The 13,533-nt window shown below is 59.9% G+C and overlaps 1 protein-coding gene across 5 annotated transcripts in view; it reads left to right on the top strand.

Annotated features, from left to right (window-relative positions):
- Nucleotides 1-13,533, top strand: part of RAI1 (retinoic acid induced 1) — a 103,659-nt gene that overhangs the window by 61,291 nt on the left and 28,835 nt on the right. The window lies entirely within an intron of this gene.

Genomic DNA, 13,533 nt, shown 5'->3' with positions numbered 1-13,533 from the left:
TCGCGCTAAAAGGAGAAGCAGAAATCCATCAAAACAACCCAGGGCGCGGGAGGGGCCCAGACCTCGGCTCCCCTCTTGAAGTCGGGGCTGCAGGCATCTGCAGGCCCCTGGCGTCCCCACCTCTGGGCCTTGGTTTCCCTGTCTGGCCAGGTGACAGGGATACGCTCCCAGCTTGCACCTCTAGGCCTCCTCCCTTGCCCCCACCCTCATCCTTCCCTTTTCAGAGACATTATAAATCAAACAGCTTAGAACGTAAGGCATCAAAAATTCTGAAACCTTCATCTATTATTAACGCTGACAGTAAATCCCCCCTCCGAGCGTTTTACATAGCAACTGTTACCAAGACTCGCTGGTGGGGCTGCGGCTCCAGCCCGCCGCATCCCACGGCTCTGGGCGGGATAGCGGCCGAGCCTGGACCCGCCAGGCCGCCACCTGGGCACCCACCTGCCCTCCCCAGGAGTCGGGGGGTGCCATTCTGGCAGGGGAAAGTTTCCTTCCTGCTGAAAACAGGAGGAGGGGTCCAGGCTGCTCCTGGTGAGATTGCTGGAGGCTCCCAGCGAAGCGAAGCTCCTGCTCGGGTGGAGGGGAGGGGCCTGGGTCCCCTAGGAGGCAGTGCCCATGTTCAGGGCTGGGGTCTGGGGCCTTTGCTCCCTGCTGCCCTGGTGGAGGAGCCCAGGAGACACAGGACGGGAAAAGCCTTCGTAAACTGTTAAGGGCTGTGCAGATGTTGTTTACCGACCCATCCACCTGTCAGCTAGACATTCCCGAGTGCCTGTTTGTCTGCAGGCAGTATCTGGGCATCAGGGACTTAAAACAAAGACAAAAGGCCTGGGCCCTGTCGCGTCCAGTTTGGAAGGAGACAGACGTGCCAGCCTCTAATTGCATTGAGTGCAATGATCAATCTGTGTACAAGATGGACTCGGTGGGGCGGGGATAGGAGGCCTCTTCCCATGGTTTTGATCAGAAGGATGAGCAGGGGCCAGTCTGCCTGCTCTGGACAGAGGGACTGGCATGTGCAAAGGCCCAGGGGCATGAGGCAGCCCGGGTGGCAGGTGTGCTCTAGGTCAAGCCGTTTTGGTAGAGGAGGGGACCTGCAGGAGGGAGCAGGTGTCAGAATGTGCAAGACTGTGGATACAGAGCTGAGGGAGGTGATTCGGGGACACTGAGGGGCTGTGGAAGGTTTTAAACTGGGGAGGAAGAGAGTTGCATTTGGTTTATGAGAAGCCACGGATATTGTGTCTTGTTGCAGTGTTTCAGGGCCCCAGGCTGGGGGATGGCATCGCCTGTAAGTGCCGGAGAGGAGAGACCGCCTGCATGGGTGGGAGGCAGGGGAGGCAGCCACTGTCTGCGAGCTGTCACTATGCACTTGCTGTGTGCCCAGCCCCATGTCACGCTTGTGGTCCCTGCCCAGGGGACTTTGCCATAAGTGGGGGCCTGACCAGCGCAGACCCCACAGGGAACAACATGGACCGGGAGGGGGTCTGGAGAAGCGAGCGGGTCACAGGGCCCACATGAGAGGAGTGGTGTCCCTGGTTGTCTGCCACTGGAAAGCAGGACACAAACCAGGACAGACCTGGGCCCGGCCGAATGGGGGCGTCGGTGGGAGACTGTCCCCCGCCAGTGACTAATAATATATGTTCATTGTGGGAAACTCAGCAAATAAGCAACGACCCTGAGAAGACGAGGCCCCCCTCACCAGGATCTCACCACCCATGGATGCCCTGGCTGCATCATGGGTCCAGTTACTCTGGAACCAGACACAGTCACATGTTTTTTAAAAGCAAGCGGCATCCTTCCCTCCTGCACCCCTGGGTGACCGGCTGTTCCCGCTGAGTGTGCTGGGAACAGCTCCTGTCTCCCCATGTGTCTGGGGGTTTGTCAAGGGCGCAGCTCCCCAGAGGGGCCCGATTGGACTAGGATGTCCAGTGCTTCTTTGGAGGCCAGAGGCCAGGGCTGTCCTTCTGCCGCATCAAGTGGCCAGAACAGAGGCTGACACCTGGTAGGTGCTCACTCTTCTAGCTGTGGGGAGTGAGCCCTCTGTCCCCAAAAGTGAGTGAGCAGAGGTTGGGTGGAGGCCACAGGGATGCCATGAACTGGATCTGGCATTAACTGGAGGTTTGGAGTGAGATCTGTGCTTTAAGGGTGTGCCGTGGCCAAGGTAGAGGGAACAGGGTGTTCAGAGAGGGCTTCCTGGAGGAGGTGAGCCGTGGGATATTACAGAAGGGCACACTTGCATAAGGGCCTCTCCTGTATGGACAGGGCTGGGGACCCAGTTAGGGTTCTAGCCACACGGGGCTGCCAGGCTTGGGAGAGACAGATAAATGCCTGGAATGAGTGGTATGGGTTCAGTGCTATGATGGTGGAGAGATGGACCGCAAAGGCCCAGTGATTCAGGGCAGGCTCACCATCTGAGCCAAAGGCACCCAAACTGTAACCAGAAGTTTGACTCAGTCCCTTGTCCCTTGGTCCAGGGGCTCCCGGATGCTGATAGCTGATGGCAGCTCAGTTGGTGCCTTGGCCTCAGGTTCGCTGCTTTGCAAAGTAGCCCCCAAACACAGGGCCCACACCCAGAGTCCTACCCCAGAGTGATCCCACAGCCCTCAGCCGGCAGCTACCCATGGACCTTCTTGGAGCAGAGGTGGGAACTGCCTGGGAATGTCCCCCAGCCTGGCTGAGCCTGGGTCGCCTCAGCTGTCTATGGTGACACAGCCCACTGGGCCCACCCTGCATGGCCCAGGCCGCCTGAGCCAGGCTGGGAAAGGCTCCTGAGGGGTTCCTACCTCCCGGTCAAAGGATTTGGGGATGGACTGAGGGAGGAGCCATCTGGCAACAAGGCGGGGCCGTAGAGAGCAGCATGGGGCAGTTTGGGAGGGATGCCTGACAGACAGCCCCTCTCTGCAGCCTTCCAGAGCCTCCTGGAATGGCCAGCTTCAGGGCTCACAGCTCCTCATAACTGAAGAGCATGTGTTTGAAAGTCAAACAGACCTGGGTTCACGTCCCAGCTCCTCTGCTTCCTGGCTGTGTGACCTTGGGCTAATTCTTTGTTCTCTCTGTGCTCAGCATCCTCACCTCTACTTTGAGGATAATAACAGCACTGGTGTTGACTCGGGGCTGGAAGAGGTGATCCACGTGTGAATGACTGGCGTACAGCGAGCGGATGAAAGTGGCTACTGTCACCCTGGTGCCCAGGGAACCCACAACAGAGTCCTTGCTGGTCTCCTTAGAGGCTCGTGTTCATCCTCCAGCTCCGGCCTCTGAAATCACAAGGCCCTGGTCCACTCACCAGCTCACATCACTCTTTTTCTGAGCACCTACTATGTGCCGGGTGCTGGGTCACTCTGGGAGGCAAACGGTTGTCAGTCCTGGTAGGCAGACTGCTGGCACAGTGGACAGCAGGGTCCAGGGAGGGAAGTCACACGGGAGTGGAGAGGAGGTGACCCTGAGCATTTGTTAAGATGACTGAGTCCAGTGAGTGCAAAGTGGGGGTTGGGGATGAGAGAGCTGGTGGGTGCATGTAGTGCCCTGTGGTTTAGTGCTGCTGGTGAGGCTTGGGAATTGGAAAGGTGGGCAGGGGGCACCCCTGGAATCAGGCTGGAAAGGTGAGCCAGGAGGGGTCTGAGCATGGGGAGGGCTGGGAGTGAGGGAGTGGGCTTGAGAGGAGGGCAAGCAGGTGCAAGGGGAGGGAGGGAGTGCTGTCGGCAGCTGGGAGCCTGTGGGCTGTGAGGGTGGCCTGGAAGCTGGAAGCAGCTGCAACCTGGCCTTTCAGCATGACAGGCGGGACCCTATGCTCATGGCTCACCGTCCATGGGGACTCACCATCCATGAGACTCATCATCCATGGGGGGCTCACATCCACAGGGTACTCACCATCCATGGGGGGCTCACATCCACAGGGGACTCACCATCCACAGGGGACTCACCGTCCACAGGGCTCACCATCCATGAGACTCATCATCCATGGGGGGCTCACATCCACAGGATTCACTATCCACAGGGGACTCACCATCCATGAGACTCATCATCCATGGGGGGCTCACATCCACAGGGTACTCACCATCCATGAGGGGCTCACATCCACAGGACTCACCATCCACAGGGGACTCACCATCCACAGGGGACTCACCATCTACAGGGGACTCACCATCCACGGGGCTCACTATCCACAGGGGACTCACCATCCATGGGGGCTCACCACCCACAGGACTCATCATCCATGGTGGTCTCACATCCACAGGACTCACCATCCACGGGGACTCACCATCCATGGGGCTCACCATCCACGAGACTCACCATCCATGGGGGGCTCACATCCACAGGACTCACCATCCATGGGGAACTCACCATCCATGGGGACTCACCACCCGCAGGACTCATCATCCATGGGGGGCTCACATCCATGGGACTCACCATCCACAGGGGACTCACCATCCATGGAGACTCATCATCCATGGGGGGCTCACATCCACAGGACTCACCATCCATGGGAAACTCACCGTCCATGGGGACTCACCACCCGCAGGACTCATCATCCATGGGGGGCTCACATCCATGGGACTCACCATCCACAGGGGACTCGCCATCCACAGGACTCAACATCCACGGGGGAGTCACCATCCATGAAACTCACCATCCACGGGGCCGACAGACAGAAGGGAGTCCACAAATACAGGAGGGAGGTGATTGCAGAGAGCGGTGAGGGCCATGGGGGCAGGGGCTCCTATAGCTATTGAGTAATCACAGAGGGCCTCCAGGAGGAGGTGGCTTTGGGCAATGAGAAGGTTCAGGGGACTAGTTATCCAGGCAGAGGGAACAGTGTGTGCAAAGGCCGGGAGATGCCTGCTGTCCCCTCACCGCCCCCACCCACCCCCGCTCCCCGCCAGCCTGTGCCGGGAGGGCAGGGTGGGAGATCACACAGGAGAGGAGCGCCCCCACGTGGGCAGTGCAGGCCCAGCTCAGGGACTCAGTCTGAACAGAGGGGGTGGGTCTGCCTGCTGGCAGTGAGGGGACCCGCCCACCAGGCAGGAGAGCAAGCCCCCAGCTTTGCTTCCCTGTGTGACCTTGACCATGTCACCCACCCTCTCTGAGCTCCTGAGTTCTGTGTGGTGCTCAGAGGCAAGGAGAGCGCCCCCTGCTGTGGCTGCTGCCATCACCTTTGTGCCCCTGGAGAGGAGCTCCACAGGGCCTGTTCTTTTGGCAGTGGGTTCGCTCCTTGATGCACTCAGAGTCCTGCCCACGCTGCCCCGCCTTGGTTCTCCTGTCACCACGACTGGAGACTCAGCTGAGGCCCAGGGTGGATCCCAGTGGTGGCCATTCTGAAACCCTGCTGCTCCAGGCGGGTCCCCAGCCACTACTGGGTTTGCAGTACTACTCAGTTTGCAGCTGAGCTGAAGTCATTTCTCTCATGGCCTCAAACAGAGTCTTCTCTGGAAAAGATGTTCTCTCCCTAGAACTGTAACCCGCATTACCCAAAATAGGCTACTTGGTGGTGCCATCTCCCCTGAGTGCCCCCAGATTCTTCCTGCACCCTGACTTTCCCAATGAGAGGCCCTTGAGATTATGGCCATCCTTAGACACCACAGGACGGAGGGTGGGTTTAAGAGCACGCTCACTGGCTCTGCAGGTCTGGGAGGGGTCCCAGAGCTCAGCTGGGGTGTCCGCAGCCTCCTGAGCCACCCCTGGCTTTGTGGTCAAGACCAAGCCTGTGTGCCTTTACCCCCTGCTGCTCCTGGGGGAGACGATGGATGCCTGACCGCATGCCTCCCCACGACGGAGCCCCTGAGAAGATCAGGAGAGGATGATAATGAGCTGGGGCCATGGTGTCCAGAGGGAGCAGCTGGTGCTGCCCAAGTGCTGGGGCCGCAGGTGGCAGTCCTCTCAGGCAGAGCAGGCCAGGGAGATGGGTGCCGGGTGGAGGCACGAAGGCCTAGGACAGGAAGGACCTGGCTGCGTCTGAACTGCTGAGATCACAGTGTGCCTGAAAGAGAGGCCCCGTGGGGTTCACGGCCAGCGCGTTTCTGATTCTCGGAGCTAAAGAACTTGTCAGGGACCAGACCACAGAGGGCCTGGGAAGCCTGGAGTGTTAGTGAGGACCAGAGGGCTCCCGCGTAGTGAGCATCCCCAAAAGGTCAGCCCCTGGAGACAGGGCTCCACTCCCTGGAGCTGTGTGTTGCAATTGGATGGCAGAGGGATGGCTCTTGGTGGTCACTAAGGGGCCCACCAACCACAGAAGCCTCGTGAGGGCTGCACGGCCCAGAGGGAAGAAGACACTTGGGCTCACAGAGCTTCTTATAGTGACATGTCACTTTCAGTCCAATTCCACTGACTAAGGCGGGCCTGTGGCCACCCTGCCTCCTTGGTGGGGTGGGGGATGGGGCATGCAGGCTACCATTGACCGAGGAGAGCAGGGAGTATTTGGAGGTGAGCTGACCTTGACCCCCAGGCTGAGGAGGGTCCTATACTTCATTCCGAGTAAAGCAAGGCACTTCTGGAGGCCTTGAGTAGAGGCTGAGGTCTCATTGGTTTTGTTTTTTAACTGTTTATTGATCCCGTGCAGAGAAGGGCACGTATCCTGAGTGGCCGGCTAATGAATTACTACTGACTGGACACACCATTGTCTGACCAGCATGCACATCAGGAGGGGGCATCACCAGCCTCGTGTCCCCCCAGGCCTGGCCTACCTGGGATCCAAGTGTCAGCTTGGGAACTTCGTCTGTGTGGTCTCGCGGGTCCAGTTGTCTGACACGCCTGGGCTGCATGGAGCCAGCGTGGTTATTTCCTCCTGCGTAGTGTTCAGGCGCGCTGTGTGGCACCCCAGGAAGTCCAGGCAGTTTACAGCCTACGACTAAGCCTGCCGGGAACGTCCAGGAGCATTGGGAATGCAGGGTCTGGGGGCGGTGTGTGGCACTCGTGTTGCTGTGTTTCTGGAGGTGGGATTGCCATGATCTCGGGGTTAAGAAGGTGCCCCCTGGGCTCAGGAAGAGAGGAGATCAAGGGAGGACCCAGAACAGGAGAAGAAGGGCTGGAGGGTGGGTTGGACCCTCAGCCCGCTTGGCCTCAGAATGGAGAGATGTCCCCAGTGCAGTCTCATCTCCCGTGGGATTGGAAGGTGAAGGTCACATGTGGTCAGTGAGGTCACATATGGTCAGTGCCCCCAAAGTCCCAAGAAGCAAGGCCTGGACATGGGCTGCACGTTCAGCCCCACAACCACCCATGGTGACGCACAGGCCTTCCAGTGACAGTGCGCGCTCGAGGGTGGCAGGGAGGTCGTGTGTCTTAGTGCCTGGAACTCTCTTGCGCCAGTGCACATGTGGGGAGCACCCGAGCCCGTCTGACACTTGGGGAGACTGCGGCTGGCCAGGAGGTTGGGGTCCCATGCACTCCCTGACCCTGGGTGCATGGGACAAAGGTCTGGGGTCATGGTTTACAGGGTCACCTCTCCAGATGGTATTTCTTAAAGGGGCCAAGAGAGGGTGATTCTTTGCCCAGATTGAAGCTGGGAGCACAGATGGTTAGGCCCCGGCTTGTCTGGGACCCTCACCTAGAGCCACCCCAGCCGTGAGAGCAGACACTGCAGCAGGGGCCGAGTAGTGAGCCTGGGTGGTGGTAGGGAGCAGAGTCTGGCTCCCAGGCCGGGTCTGCAGCGTGGGTAGGTGACTCGCTCTGTGGGGCCACTGTGTCCTGCCAGCCCCCAACCAGCCCCCTGTCCAACCGTCTGCCAGAGCAAGGCTTCGCTGAGATCCTCGGGCCTCTGGGCCCGAGCCCTTCAGGGTCGGCTGGTGTCAGGTTTTGTTTTAACAGACACAGTGTGCCTGTTCCTGTGACTGGCCGCCCCTGGCCCCATGTCCGGGTGACCTCAGCACAGGGTGCTCCCTGAAACCCACACTCTCAGGGAAGCATGCCAGGCGCCAGCGGGGCATCTGGGGAGGCTGGGGCCATGGCCAGTCGTGAGAAGAAGCGTCTTTGTCGCAGATGCACGTGGGGCTCTCTATGAAACCGTCTCAGTGCCGCACAGGAAGAAGAAAAATGGGGCTTTGATGTGGGCTGCCTCTCGTCGGCCGCCGCGATGTCACTCAGGCGCGTCTGTGGCAGCTTTTATTAAGGAGCTGTCAGCTCTTCTCAGCCTGAGACCCAGGGGCTCTCAGGGCAGGAGGCGGCCCAGAGCTGTCTGCAGGAGGCCTGGCATCCACATGGGTGGGAGGGACCCTGGTCCAGTCCCGCCTCCCGGGGGCAGGCAGGGCCCAGGTGGATCCCTGGGCACCACTCTGGGCCAGGTAGGGTGGCGGGGGTGACCTGCTTTGGTGTGGTCCTGATCCCGCTGTGCAGCTACCACGTGGCAGGGAACTGGGTGCAACCCCTGCTCCGGGCTGAGGAGAGGGCTTCAGAGGCCTGGAGGCAGCGTCCAGCACCAGATGATGAGGCCAGAAAGGGTGGCTAGGGGCTGGAGGGGAGCCTGGTCTTGTGGGTATTGGGGTGGCTAGGATCCACTGGGCTATGAGCAGGAGTGCAGGGTAGGGAATGTTTGGGGGGGGCCTCAGGAATGTGGGGACCCCTCAGGGAAAGGTTGGGACCAGCAAGATCTGGAGTAGGGGTCCAGCAGGACAGTAGTCCAGTGGATACCAGCCCTGCTTCCTGACCGGCCAAGGGGATGCCAAGACTTGCCGTGAGCACCCTCCTCAGGGCCTATGGCTTCCTGAGCACTCAGGTGTCCCCAGAGAACCAGGCGGGGTCATCCCAGGGACAGCCCAGGACCCCCCAGCTTCCATGAGCCCTCTAAACCCTCAGTGACGAAGGGAAGGAGACCCAGACACCAGGGGCCCGAAAGCTTTGGGCCTTAGGAAGCAAGTAAACCCCGCTCTGTATCCACAGTATCTCCATTAACAGGACTCGGTTCCACAAATCTCTGTTCCTCGTTCATTCCCAAAACTGTGAGCTGTTGATCATTTCAAAAATCTCAGCTTGCTGGAGAAAATACAGAAAATAACCAAGAGTGCAGAGAGAAGAACAGACGTCACTGCCCGGCCCTCCAGTGCGGCATCTGTATGTGCCCCCCTAGCTTTCACATCCTGCCCAGTTCCTTGTGCACCAGTTCATGAGTGTCTGCCTGGGTCTTTGGAAACAGGGCTGCTGAGGCTGGGATCTGGGGTCGTGCCATGCTGTGTGACCTTGCAGGAGTTGGACACCCTCTTGGAGCCTTCGCTTCCGCATCTCTGCACGTAGGGAGAGGTTACGGTGGTTTCTTGGGCTCCACTCAGAGCTGACATGGGGGGTCTTAGTGGTTCATCAGCACGGGTTCAGTTGGGAGCCTCATCCTCAGAGCAGAGTTCATCGTGCCTTTGGAGAGGGGTCCTGGGCAGATCACACCTCCCTGAACCCCCGTGAGCCGTGGAGTCTGGCGGTCTGCTGACTTAACATGTTCATTGCTCTCAACACAAAGCAAGTGCGCAGTTGATAGGAGCCATCCTTACAGGCGTGACCAGCGGGTCAGACCCTGGTCTTCATGCTGCGAGAGAGGCGGCTGGCCAGGTCACCTCCTCGGGCTGGCTTTGTGGGCTTGTGTTCAGAATACCCTGCACTTGCTCTTGTATGGCTCTGTTGCTTTTTGAGCTGGAACTGGATTTTTCATCTTGCACTGGGTCCCTCAAATTACGAAGCTTGCCCTACTCTTAACAACAGGATTGTAGGGAGCAGAGCATACGATGGCCTGGGCCAGCACCCCACGCCGTGCTCCAGGGCTGTGTGTGAGGGAGAGGCGGACCAGGGGCTGCCCGCATGGCTGTGGAACCTGCCAAGGGCAGGAAGTCTTGGTGGGAGGTGGGAGGTGGGAGGTGGGTGGGTTGGGGGGACCTACCAAGCTGTGGCCAGACACCCCGGGGGATGCAGAACAAGGTCAGAATCAACTGAAACCGAGCCGAGCGCCTGTGAAGAGGAGGATGGGCTGCAACATCGGCACCCACGCCCCGGGGATGCGACTCCCCCGCCTCGGGATGCAGGCTCAAACGTCCCAAAGCACCCACCTGGGGAGGGGTGGCGCCTCGGTGCCCGCAGGTGCAAGGAAGGGGCAGGTTGGGCAGGAGGCCTTTGGTTGCAAAGGCAATTCAGCTGAGAGGAAAGTGGAAGTTAGAGGGCCAAGGAGGAGTGGCTCTACCTCAGGAGGTGGACAGGGCATCAGGCAGGTGGGGGGCCACCCCTTCCTCTCTGTCACTCCTGGAGGGCAGGAGAAGGGGGTCTGGAAGGCTCTGCTTTCTGGCATCCCGAGTTGGCCTCTTTGAGGAGAACTGGCCTTGCGTGGGCCCTGGGGCACTGCCCTCACAGCGGTGGGGGAAGCCGGCTCTTGAGTGGCAGCTGCCTGCCCCAGGCACTCAGGGAGCCAGGCGTCCAAACTGGGGCAACCAGGGGCTCCATGATCCACAGGGGCCACGGGAGGGCATTGCGGGCACCCAGAGGCAAGGGAAGGGCTGCTTCTTGCTGACGAAGTCCTCCCGCCCTGGGTTTGGCCTGTGCAAGTGGGGGTGGACGCCCCGGGAGGGCTGAGCGGGCCTGGCGAGGGGCAGCCCCCGCTGGTCTCATGCAGGAGGCCAGGGCAGTGGGAGCGGCGCACTGAGCACGGGGACTAAGCAATGGGGAGCCAGTGAAGGCTGTAGGGCCAGGGAGTGCCTGGGGCTGGGCTTGTGAGAGGCCATGTGGTGGGGAGGCTGGGAACCCGTGGCCAGACCTGGGCTGTGGTCGTGGAGACAGGAGGGGGGCCCTGAGGACTCTGAGGGGCCTCCTCACAGATGGACCATGAGGAGACGGGGCAGAGGATGAGGTGTGTACGGAGGGGGTCCTTGGGGTGACATGGGTGCGCTGAATCTGGGGATCTGGAGCTGCAGAGGGGGGTTGAGGCAGGGGGCTTTGCCCTCAGGAGTGGCCGAGGCTCGGGGAAGAGCAGAGCCCACTCAGGAAAGGAAGCCAGAGTCTGAGGGAGACTGGGCCTCACCAGGCTCCCTTGCACCCTGGTGTCCTGTGTCCCTGGGGACGGGCAGGACGAGCCCTGTGATGAGAAGCCACAGGACTGGGACGGGGATGTCCAGAGTGAGCACTCAGCCCCCCGTCCACCTGCTGGGGGAGGGCAGCCCTTCTCCCACAGGGCGGTGGGGCGGCCAGGCCTCAAGGACAAAGGCAGGCGGGGGCAGGGGAAGGAGCTTGTGGCTGGGAGCTTAATGGCCCCGAAAAAAAAACATAAAACTGGAGAATTATGGGGAGACATAAACAGAGCTGTCAGGCATTAGCTGCAGGGCGACGGCTCAGCCCGGGAAGAGATGCCGGCGGCTGAGCTAGGTTCTTGCGTATGCACGGAAGGACAGAAGTTATCAAAGGAGGGAGATTAGGGAGATGCTGCCTGCACGCTCAGCTCCCTAGCCCAGCTCTTCTCACGCTCTGGCTAAGGCCCGGCCACACGCTGACCCTGGGGGCTGGGCCGGGGCGGGGGTTGGGGGGGCCTCCAGGGGCTGGGGGTGGGGGGTGGGACTCAGGCCCAAGGACAGAGGCGGGCGCCGGCCCCACAATTTATGGTGCTCGCACACCCTGCCATCTTCATTCTCACTATCGCTGCTGATGTCATTAGCCAGGCACTAATGGGCTTAAATTTCACCTTAAACCGTCCCTGTGTCCCCGTGGATGACAAGCATCCTGCTCTCCCCAGCTCTGCAGAGCTGCTGGGCGGGCTCAGCAGGCATGCAGCCCTCCTCCTCACCTGCCTTCCGGGTCCCCAGCAAGAGGTCCCCAGGGACCCTGGGCACACTTGTGGGTCAGGGGATGCTGGGAGCCCCAAGCGCAGGGACAGGGCCCAGGAAAGGGGGCTTCTTGATGAGCTCTGGAGGCCCTGGGATGACCCACACAGCAAGGTGCAGCTGGGGTCCAGCACCTCTCCCCGTGCCCCTCCATTTCTGGGCCCAGGTGTCATGACAGGGGTGGTTGCAGGGGGTCCCTAGGACCCTGGAAATTGCCCGCCATGTTATTTTTCTTCTTTGACTGCACCCGGTCTTAGTTGTGGCATGTGGGATCTTCCTGGATGAGGGATAGAATACGTGTCCCCTGCACTGGCAGGTGAATTCTTAACCACTGGACCACCAAGGAAGTCCCTGCCTGCCATGTTCTTTAAAGCCTTGAGGAAGTCTTATTTCGCTCAGGCTAAAAAAAGGTAGCAATGGCATTGCTTGGGGTTGGAATTCCACCCGCTGCCTGTCTGCCCACCCACCCATCCATCCATTCATTCACTCACTCAGTCATTCGACAAACACAAGGCCCATGACCCCTGGCTTGCTCATGTCCATCAAAGGCCTAATTAGCTTTCCTTTTGCACCTGTGAGAGGGAACACATGGTGATCTTTAAATACAGGGTGTTTGGAGGACAAAACCTTCCTCACGCTGGCTCTGCAGATGGAGGGAACTGCTGGGAGCTCTGGGGCTGTGGGGGTGTCGCGTGGACCTGCGGGCCTGTCCAGTTCACTAGGATCAAGTTTGCCTGAGGAGCCAGCTGGGGCTTATCCACCATCAAAGCCGGCTTGCAGGGGCCTCTGCTGGAGCCAATCCTTTCCCATGGGAATCTCAGGCCCTTGTATGTCTCCAGGGGCCTGTCCTTGCTGTGCTGGAAGCTTCGTCCATCCATACCGAGATAGCAGTGCCAAGGAGGTCTTGACTGGAGGGAGACCACCACCCCCTTGGTGTCAGACAGTCCCTGCACTGGGACAGGGATGGGGACGAGGCTGGTGCAGGCCTGTAGGCATGAGAAAGGAGGCCAGAGATGGGGGCCGGGGGAAGCGGTTCCAAGCCCCTGTGCTGTGTCAACCCCTGCCCTTGCTGGGCCTCAGATGTGCAATCTGTCACACAAGGGTGTTGACCCTGCAGCCACTGGGGACGAGCTGGTGGATGTACTGGAGGTGGTGTCGCCTGGTGGGTTGGAAGCGTGGGCTCTGGGGAACCCCGAAGCTGTCCCTGCTTCTCCCCGTCAGTGTTTGGAACCTGCTGCTGAGTCGGTGCTCCTGCCTGACACTTCCAGACCCTCACCGCGGCCCCCAAGGCCTCCTGCCACGCTCCTGCCAGGGAGGCCTCTGGGAAGCCTCCTCTGAGCCTGAGTTCCTGCTCAGGTGTGATTAGGGCCCTATCTGCCCCGCCTGCCCTCCCGGACTAGCCAAAGCTGCCTCGGGAAGTGTGCAGCCTGGCCATCCTTGACCCAACCCACAGCCTTGAACTATAATAAAATCAGGCCTCACAGCACTTTGCTATCATGGTGCTTCTGGTCCTCACAAGCTGTGCAGCTCTGGACAAGTGCCCTAATCACTCTGAGCCTCTGTCGCATCATCGGTAAGAGGAGTTAAAATACGTAGACTGCTTCTTTGAACAGGGCTCTGCACACGTAAGCATCGTGTGAGAAGCAGCTACGAGGGTGACGATGACAAAGCACTTTTCTGTCCATGTTCTCATTGGCTCTTGCTCAACCCCGTGAGGTGGGCCCAGTCTCCTGGGTGAGGATATAGAGGCCCAGAGAAGTGGGGT

Source organism: Ovis aries, chromosome 11 (assembly GCF_016772045.2).
Source record: "Ovis aries strain OAR_USU_Benz2616 breed Rambouillet chromosome 11, ARS-UI_Ramb_v3.0, whole genome shotgun sequence".
Taxonomy (NCBI): domain Eukaryota; kingdom Metazoa; phylum Chordata; class Mammalia; order Artiodactyla; family Bovidae; genus Ovis; species Ovis aries.
The sequence above is the reverse complement of the archived record's forward strand: the minus strand, read 5'-3'. Positions and strand labels throughout refer to the sequence as shown.